Source organism: Peromyscus maniculatus, chromosome 1, assembly GCF_049852395.1.
Source record: "Peromyscus maniculatus bairdii isolate BWxNUB_F1_BW_parent chromosome 1, HU_Pman_BW_mat_3.1, whole genome shotgun sequence".
Lineage (NCBI taxonomy): Eukaryota > Metazoa > Chordata > Mammalia > Rodentia > Cricetidae > Peromyscus > Peromyscus maniculatus.
In genome coordinates, this window is record NC_134852.1 from 71,754,179 (window position 1) to 71,763,181 (window position 9,003).

Below are 9,003 nucleotides of genomic sequence, written 5' to 3' on the forward strand. Positions count from 1 at the left end.
TCCTCCTGCTAACCAATCAAAAACTGAAAATCCTCTTGTTTTGGTGGTATGCCATGTGGTAGAACCAGGTTTGAACTAGAGTGTTCTTACTAACAACCTCACAAAAGTGCTGATTTCTATGAGACAGTGGTAGGGTCCTACAAGTCTCTCCATTTTTATTATCAGAGTTCCTTTGTATAGACAAGGCTCCAGGTTCCACCATATACATGGCCAGAAACCATAGTATTTCACAGATTGAGGCCTTAAGCCATTGGTTATTGCTATGCATCATTTTAGCTGGCTGAAGACTTATGAATAGGTCAACACTGTCCATCTTGATTGGAGGGCAGTCCCGCAACACACCAGCTTTCCTAAATCATTGACTTCTCCTAGGGTGATAGGATGGCCAATCACCCTAACTGTCATACAAGAAATCTCATCCAATGACTGATGAAAGCAGATGCAGAGACCCACGGCCAGGCACCAGGTCAAACTCCAGGAGTCTAATTGGCGAGAAAGAGGAGGGATTGTATGAGTGAAAATTGTTGAGACCAAGATTGGAAAAAGCACAGGGACAAATGGCCAAACTAGTGGAAACACATGAACTATGAACCAATAGCTGAGGAGCCCCCAAGTGGATCAGGCCCCCTGCATAAGTGAGACAGTTGATTAGCTTGATCTGTTTGGGAGGCATCCAGTCAGTGGGACTGGGTCCTGTCCTCTGTGCATGAGCTGGCTCTTTGGAACCTGGGGCCTATGCAGGGACACTTTGCTTAGCCTGAGAGGAGGTGACTGGACTTGCCTGGTCTGAATCTACCAGGTTGAGCTGAATCTCCAGGGGAGTCCTTGCACTGGAGGAGATGGGAATGGGTAGTGGACTGGGGGAAAGGCGGGGGGGGGGGGGGGGGGGGGTAGGACAGGCGAATTGGTGTCTGATATGTAAAATTAAATTAAATTATAAAATTTTTAAAAAGCTAAAAAATATGGTGAATTGAAATTAAAAAAGCCATAATCATTCAGTGCTCAAATCTCAATGTTGGGAAAGAATGAGATCAGAGGCAAGAACCCACAGAGAGGATTACATATGAAAGGAAATTATACATGCCTCCTTATGTACTGTATAACACAGCCCCTCAGAGAAAATTAAGTGGGGACTGACGCCTTCAAAGCAGCAAGGGATGGGGTAGACTACTTAAATCTGTAAGTTTAAGAAACAAACACATTGGGCAGTCATGTTGGAGAGAATTCACGGGCATAATTTCTGATATTTCTAAGAGATACAATCTCATATAATATTCCTTGATCTACATGCTCCTACACTTTTCCTGACCTCTCTTCTGCAATACTCCCTAAGACACAGGTACAAGTGTATTTTGTAGATGTATCCATTGGGATTATGTTCTACCACTCTGTTTTGATCAGTTGATTTTCTGTAGTGATTTTTGTTTCACAATGAAGTTTTCTTGATAAGGAATGAAGACTTCATTTCTCTATATGTAATGGGAGAGATGCTTATGACTAGTTTATTAAATTAATGGTTATAAATTCTGCACAATAATCATGACATCACTAGCATGGAGTGCTTATGTTGGTTTTCCAGTAGCAGGCATGACATAGTTCTTGTTGAGCAGGTCTTAAGTACAATAGAGAGTCATTGCTTACCACCAAGATGTGCATGCCACCATTGAACGTTTAGGGTTGTCAAGCCAAAATGACCATTGATGTTATTCATAGTTGTCATAACAAGATAGGAATATTGGTTGCCTTCTTTGGAATTTTCATAATTCCTCCTGGTACCATGAAAACTAGTCCTCAGAAAGGAAGCATTTATGTTAGTTGCATTTCACTAAGGTCAGATTAAGGCATCAGATTCCATGAAACTGGCATTATTGAGTTATGAACTACCACGTAGGTTCTGGTCTTTGAACTCAGTTCTTCTAAAGGAGCAGCAAGTGATCTTAACCACCAAACCATTTTTTGAGCTCTGACCATATAACTAACCATCAGTATGCTTTTACAACAATGTACAGGATCATAATTCTGAGAGTAAAGGTCAAAGGAAGACTGTCTTGTAAAAATCATGGCCAAAAGTTTCCAGAATAGGCACTAAACATGTATGAGATCAGCAATTTGCGTAATTGTTATTCTTACGTATTTGTAAAATTTTTATATTTTATTTTTTTTCTTTTAGGATAAATGTTAATTTTCAATTGTGATATAAGATTCTATCCAACTCTATCTATTGGAAATCTAAAACACTCCAACCAGTAGATAAAGCAGAATCTTGTGACCCTTTAGTCAGTTGCTATGGCTATCACTCTTTATACTGTGAATGTGTTGCTCCAATTGGTTAATAAATAAAATGCTGATTGGCTAGTAGTCAGGCAGGAAGTATAGGCAGGAGAAGAAGAGAGGAGAATTCTGGGAACAGGAATGCTGAGTCAGGAGTTGCCAGCTAGCCTGAATGCTGGGATACTAGCTGCTGATTTAGATTTAGACAGGAGTTTAAGTTCCTCAGAGATTTTTCTTTCCCAGTTTAATCAGCTTAGTTTTTATGATCTATAAAATAATTACATGAATTTGTCTCTGTACTGAAACAGTGTTTATATATGTAGCCCAGGCTGACCCCCATGTTGTACCCTTGCTCCTCCTGTCTCCTGAGTGCTGAGATTCCAGGTGTGTGCTAAATGCCTCGGTTACCATGAACTTTTCTTAGTACTTAATGTTTTGTAAAGATATTTTATAGTTTAATTTATTTTTTTAAATAAAGTGCTTTTTGAGTAAAAAACAAAACAAAAAAAGAAGAGCACACTGGTTGGTTAACCATTACCAAATGGTCAGCCCTTAAAACATACATACAAGTAATATTATACTGACTGAGTGTGCTGTATTTAGAAACACATCTGTATGTATACATATAGATCTGCGTGCTTTAATAATAAAAAAGAGAATATTAATTTGAAAGAAAAAATAAGGAATATGTGGGAATGTTTTCAGGATGAAATGTAATTATATCATAATCCCATGAATGAAAATTAGAGAAAGTAAGTAAATGTAGGTAAATATAACTATATTATAAGAAAATTTGCAACAATTTTTATGAGAGATAATCCAGACCATTCTGTAGACTTTTTGGTAACTAAAAAGAATTGCAAATATATGGTGATATTTTATTTGTACTGGATTGGATTTTTGTATATTGTATTCAAATTATATATATTGAGATTGATATTGTTAGAAGATGCTATATGAATAGTTCTAATCTTGTTCAAGATATTGTACTTATACTAATCATTTAACAAGGAAATACAATTTGCTAATGCTTGAATGTTATTATTACCAACTATTATGATATAAAGAAACAAAATTAGTAGTTAGACATTACAATCAAACTTGTCATATTAGGTATGTTTTTAAGATCGAGCAGATATATTTTAGATAGACAGGTCATCTTTAAACCCTTCAGAGATTTACAGAATATGGCATTTAAAATGTTTTAATAATTTAGAATTTTCTTCTTTTTATGATTATGAGGCATATTGAAAATATGGGCAATGAAAAAACTGCATATGGAGTTAACTTTCATTGTGACAAAAGTTAGCCACTGTACAACAAAGCATCCTCAAATCAACTGCTGACAAACAGGACAAAATGGACAGACAGGATATGAAACAAAGGACTACTGATTCTTGCCAAGACTAGTGTCGTTGTGGCTTTAACAAAAGGCCTCTTCTGAGGCCAGGACCATATGGCACCATTCCTGAAGTGGCCTTTACAATCCAGAAAAGGTACAGTGCCTCTTTCTTCGAAGGCAGCTGAACTGGCAGTGGACCGATGATTTCTGATGTACAGTGGAACAGCAGCAGAAACAGCTATTCTTGAAACAGTAACTAAGCTGACAGAGTCTGCTGTGGGACGGTCTGTATGTCAAATTGCTCTGATTGGTCAATAAATAAAACACTGATTGGCCAGTGGCCAGGCAGGAAGTAGGTAGGACAAGGAGAGAGGAGAGTTCTGGGAAGCAGAAGGCTGAGGCAGAGAGACACTGCAGCCGCCGCCATGACCAGCAGCATGTGAAGATGCCGGTAAGCCACCAGCCACGTGGCAAGGTATAGATTTATGGAAATGGACTAATTTAAGCTATAAGAACAGTTAGCAAGAAGCCTGCCATGGCCATACAGTTTGTATGCAATATAAGTCTCTGTGTTTACTTGGTTGGGTCTGAGCGGCTGTGGGACTGGCGGGTGACAAAGATTTGTCCTGACTGTGGGCAAGGCAGGAAAACTCAAGCTACAAGAGTCTAACCTCTCAATAGTCGACTGGCATTTAATAGAGGGAAGCAGAGAATCTATCTGAAAATGTACAGCGTAAAACCCTGACTGCAAACATTACTGGGGTTGGAGACAAAAAAAGAAAATGAAAAAATAAAGAAGCAGGCCACTAAGCAGAATTTCTCCATGGCTTCTCTACCTGCTCCTGCTTCCATGTTCTTGCCCTGTTTGAACTGCTGTCTGACTTCTTCAATGATAAGCAGTGATGCTGAAGAGCAAGTCAAAGAATCCCTTTCCTCATTTGGTCATGTTGTTTTATTAGAGTAATAGTAACCCTAAATAGGACAAATGGTGAGGAGAGGATCATCAAAGAAAAGGAACAAACAATCTTGTAGCTGGGCAAATACCAAACCTGGCATCTCCATGTCTGATATCAAACTGCTCTCCAACTCCTTTCAGCTTTGCTGACTGCAACATACATGTTTTTTCTTGGGCTGGTTCTACTCTCTGTCAGGAAGTTCCCACCATAGGTATTCTACAACTCTGGCATCTCCAACATCCTGGTGTATCCAAAGCAATCTAGGCTTTACCTTTTCAGCTTCATGCTCAGCCTTTAAGGCCTCCATACTGGGACAGACCTTATATATTCCTGGCATCAGCAACTTGCCTTAGTTACAGAGAGATTCCATAACCCCTTTGTTGTATCCTTAACTTTATAGCCAGGATCTTGTGGCAGAGGCTGCCAAGTTCTGCTGTTTGCTTTCTGTTTTTGATGGTTTCGTTCGCTGCCCAAGCTGAGCTGTCCTGGAACTTGCTCTGTAGACCAGTCTGGCCTCGAACTCAGAGTTCCATCTGCCTCTGTCACCTGAGTGCTGGGGTTAAAGGTATGCCCACAATGCCAGAGCCCAAGGTTTTTCTTTTTAATTCCTTTTCACTTGCCTTTATTTCCTTATCACAAGGTGGAAGCTAAGCTGGGTAGGATCTTGTTCTGAGGTTAACATTTCCTTTATTTCAATTAGCATAAGTATTTTTGTCAATCTGTTTTTACTTCCTGGTAGCTCTATTCTCCAAGAACTGCACATTTTATGTTTTTCCTTGCTTAGCTTTCTCCTTTTCATTATAGATCCACAAAAACTGGCCACTAATAACCACACAACACCACCAATACTAAGCTTTTTTGATATCTCTTTTGCCAAAGCTGTTAATCCATAACTTTTCAATTTGGCCTCAGGCAAATAATATGGACAAGGGCAGAATACAGTCACATTCTTCTACAAAATTTTACAAGAATGATCTCTTGGCCACATGCAAAACTTCTTCTCTGAAGCTTCTTGAGCTGCATCCCACAGTTCATGTCACCCTTGGCACAACTGTCTTCCATGCTCCTGCTAGTATGGCTCATTAAACTCTACTTAAAGTGTTCAACTGCTTTTCTAATCCAAAGTGCCAAAGTTCACTTCTTCCAAACAAAATCACTGCCAGGCCTGTCACAGCTATACCACCATCCCTGATACAAATTTTTATGTTAGTCAATGTTCTATTGCTATGAAGAGATAATATGACCCACAGCAACTCTTATAAAGGAAACTTTTAGTTGGGGCATGCTTTCAGGTTCAAAGGTTTAGTCCATTACCACCATGTTTGGAAGGATGGTGGCCCACAGGTAGACATGGCACTGAAGAAAAAGCTGAGAGTTGCATACCAACAAGGCCATGCCTCCTAATACTGCCAAATTGCTATTAGCCGATGGGGTCGTTTTCATTCAAAGAACCACAAACAACACACACACACACACACACACACACACACACACACACACACACACACACGGATCTGTGAAGATTCCCAATAATCCAATAAGCATATTGCAACCTACCTTTAGGTCTTAGCACAATGCACATCTCAATAAATATGAGATTCAATTCACTATGGGGAATATAATAAGCAAGAAAATCAAACTGTCAAGAGCAAAATGCTACATAATTCCATTCATGCTGCACTACAAGAAGTAAAGAACAGAGAGAGTAAATCAAGTATGGGCTGACAAGGATTAAGAGCGAGTCAGGTGATATAAGGCAGATGTATGGATTATTTTATATGACAATGAAATAGGGTATGCTTGATAACATTTTTTCCACAAGATTTTATACAACAAAAATTGATTGCGTATAAGTTTTTGAAAGGACTTGATTAGGTGATCCCAGGAAGACTCCAAGACAAAACAGTGAGAGTTTACTTTAAACACACGAATAGTCTCAATGCAGGAAATCACGGACATAGGTAGATGAACCAGAGAAATGAGTAAACAAGTGAAGATTCAAACTAAAGGAGATGTATGATATCCCTCAATGTGGTTGGTAGAGGTGTTTTCATGGGCACATGCAGGGGCAGTTCTGATAGTCTTATGCAGGTGTTTTTGCTGAGTGTGACCTACTTAATGGAGTCAAATTAATTATAGGTAATGAGGAATATTTAAGGAAAATAAAATAGTAGCTCAATGCATTTGGTATTAGATTTGTTCATGTGATGCTGGGGTAAAGATTAGCACTCATGCTTCATTATATATGTATGTACAGTCATGGTTATGAATATTTGCAAGTGGAGGAATAAATACACTCAGAAACAGGAATTGCTGTCAGATGGCAGGATTTAGATCATAAAAGGCAGTAATAATGAGAATATATCGTGTTCAAACTTTTTTACTTTAATGGGATGTTGGGGCCTGGGGTGTCTTGCTTTATACTTTTCAATTTTAAAGACATAATCTCACTCCACAGCATCACACTAACCAGGATCTCATTCATTAGCTCAATCTACTATTGAATTCACAGCCAAACTCCAGTGCCAGATTATTATATTCTGAGATTATGTGGATCAACTACCATGCCTGATTAGGTCTCACTTTATAATGCCACCCTCTGATTAGTCTAATAAGATTATGGCAAATACATGAAGTTTAGCCTTGGGTACTCTGTATTCAAAATTAGCATGAAATAAGTTTTAACATTAGTACAGTAATTGATCTAAAATGCTGGACAACGGGTTTCTGAGCCTGGACTCGCCCACCTATGTCTTGTACAGGGACAGGGCAGAATGGGTTGATATAGACCCAGTCCCACAGAATGATGGCCCTAATCCAGTGGTACAGATCATCTACAGTGAAAAGTTTAGAGATGTTTATGATTACTTCTGAGCTGTCCTGCAGCGCGATGAAAGAAGTGAACGAGCCTTTAAGCTCATCCGGGATGCTATTGAGTTAAACGCAGCCAGCTATACAGTGTGGCATTTTCGGAGAGTTCTCTTACGGTCGCTTCAAAAGGATCTGCAGGAGGAAATTAACTACATCACCGCGATAATTGAGGAGCAGCCCAAAAACTATCAAATTTGGCACCACAGGAGAGTGCTGGTGGAGTGTCTCAGACACCCCTCTCAAGAGCTCGAGTTCATCGCCGACATCCTCAACCAGGACGCAAAGAACTACCATGCCTGGGAGCACTGGCAGTGGGTCATTCAGGAATTTCGACTTTGGGATAATGAGCTACAGTATGTAGACCAGCTTCTCAAAGAGGATGTGAGAAATAACTCTGTCTGGAACCAAAGACACTTCGTCATTTCTAATACCACTGGCTACAGTGACAGTGCTGTGTTGCAGAGAAAAGTCCAGTATACTCTGGAAATGATCAAGTTAGTACCACACAATGAAAGTGCATGGAACTACCTGAAAGGAATTTTGCAGGATTGAGGTCTTTCCAGATAACCTAAGCTGTTAAATCAATTGCTTGATTTACAACCAAGTCACAGTTCCCCCTACTTAATTGCCTTTCTTGTGGATATCTATGAAGACATGCTAGAGAACCAATGTGACAACAAGGAGGACAATCTTAATAAAGCACTAGAGTTATGTGAGATCCTAGCTAAAGAAAAGGACACTATAAGAAAGGAATATTGGAGATATATTGGAAGATCCCTTCAGAATAAACACAGAAGAGAAAGGGACATACCAACAAATGTATAGCAGTGAGAGTGTTGGTCGAAGTGGATGCTGCTTTCTTTCTAAGGGCCTCTAACACAGGAGTGAAAACTTGAGCGACCATCCCTTGCCTGTGCGCTAAAGTTGTTGCCCGGGTGCTGTTTTTAACAAGAACTAAGTAGGATACTCCTGAATGCTGATGCTCTTCACACTAGCTCTAAGAAGTCAATTCTTGTAAAGCAAGGTCATTGGAGGGGGGGGCGTGTAAAGGCCTTCCCATAAAGGAACGGCTGCTTTGGTAGTCTTCCCAACATTTAATCCAGTCCTGTAGAATCAACTCCTCCCAGAAGGTGTGTGTGCCAGGCTTTGTGCTGGTAGTGACTGAAGGTACCTGTTACTGGTTTGTGGTGACTTCAGTCTGGTGCATTAAACAGGGACTGCAACTGTTGACTAGAGCTGCTGTGCCATGCTCATGGTATCTTGCTATCACTGTAACCAACTAATGCTAAAAGAAGGGTTTTATAATAAAAACACATGGATCTATAAATGACAGCACCCTAGTCGTTTGGTTTTGACTGTGTACAAGGGACATTCTAGCAGTTTAGAACCAACAAGGAGCCTAGTGCTTGGGAGGCTGAGTCAGGAGGATTGCTGCAAGTTTGAGGCCAGTCTGGACTGCATAGAGAGGTTCATGCCAGCTCAAAAAACAGAGTGTTGCCTTATTTTTAAAAAAATGGCGCAAAAAAAAGAATCAGGAAGAAAATATTGCTATAAAATTGGTGA

The 9,003-nt window shown here is 39.7% G+C and overlaps 1 pseudogene; it reads left to right on the forward strand.

Annotated features, from left to right (window-relative positions):
• The first annotated feature begins 7,278 nt into the window (after positions 1-7,278).
• On the forward strand, positions 7,279-8,772 carry LOC102912340 (protein farnesyltransferase/geranylgeranyltransferase type-1 subunit alpha pseudogene; annotated as a pseudogene).
• The last annotated feature ends 231 nt before the right edge of the window (positions 8,773-9,003 follow it).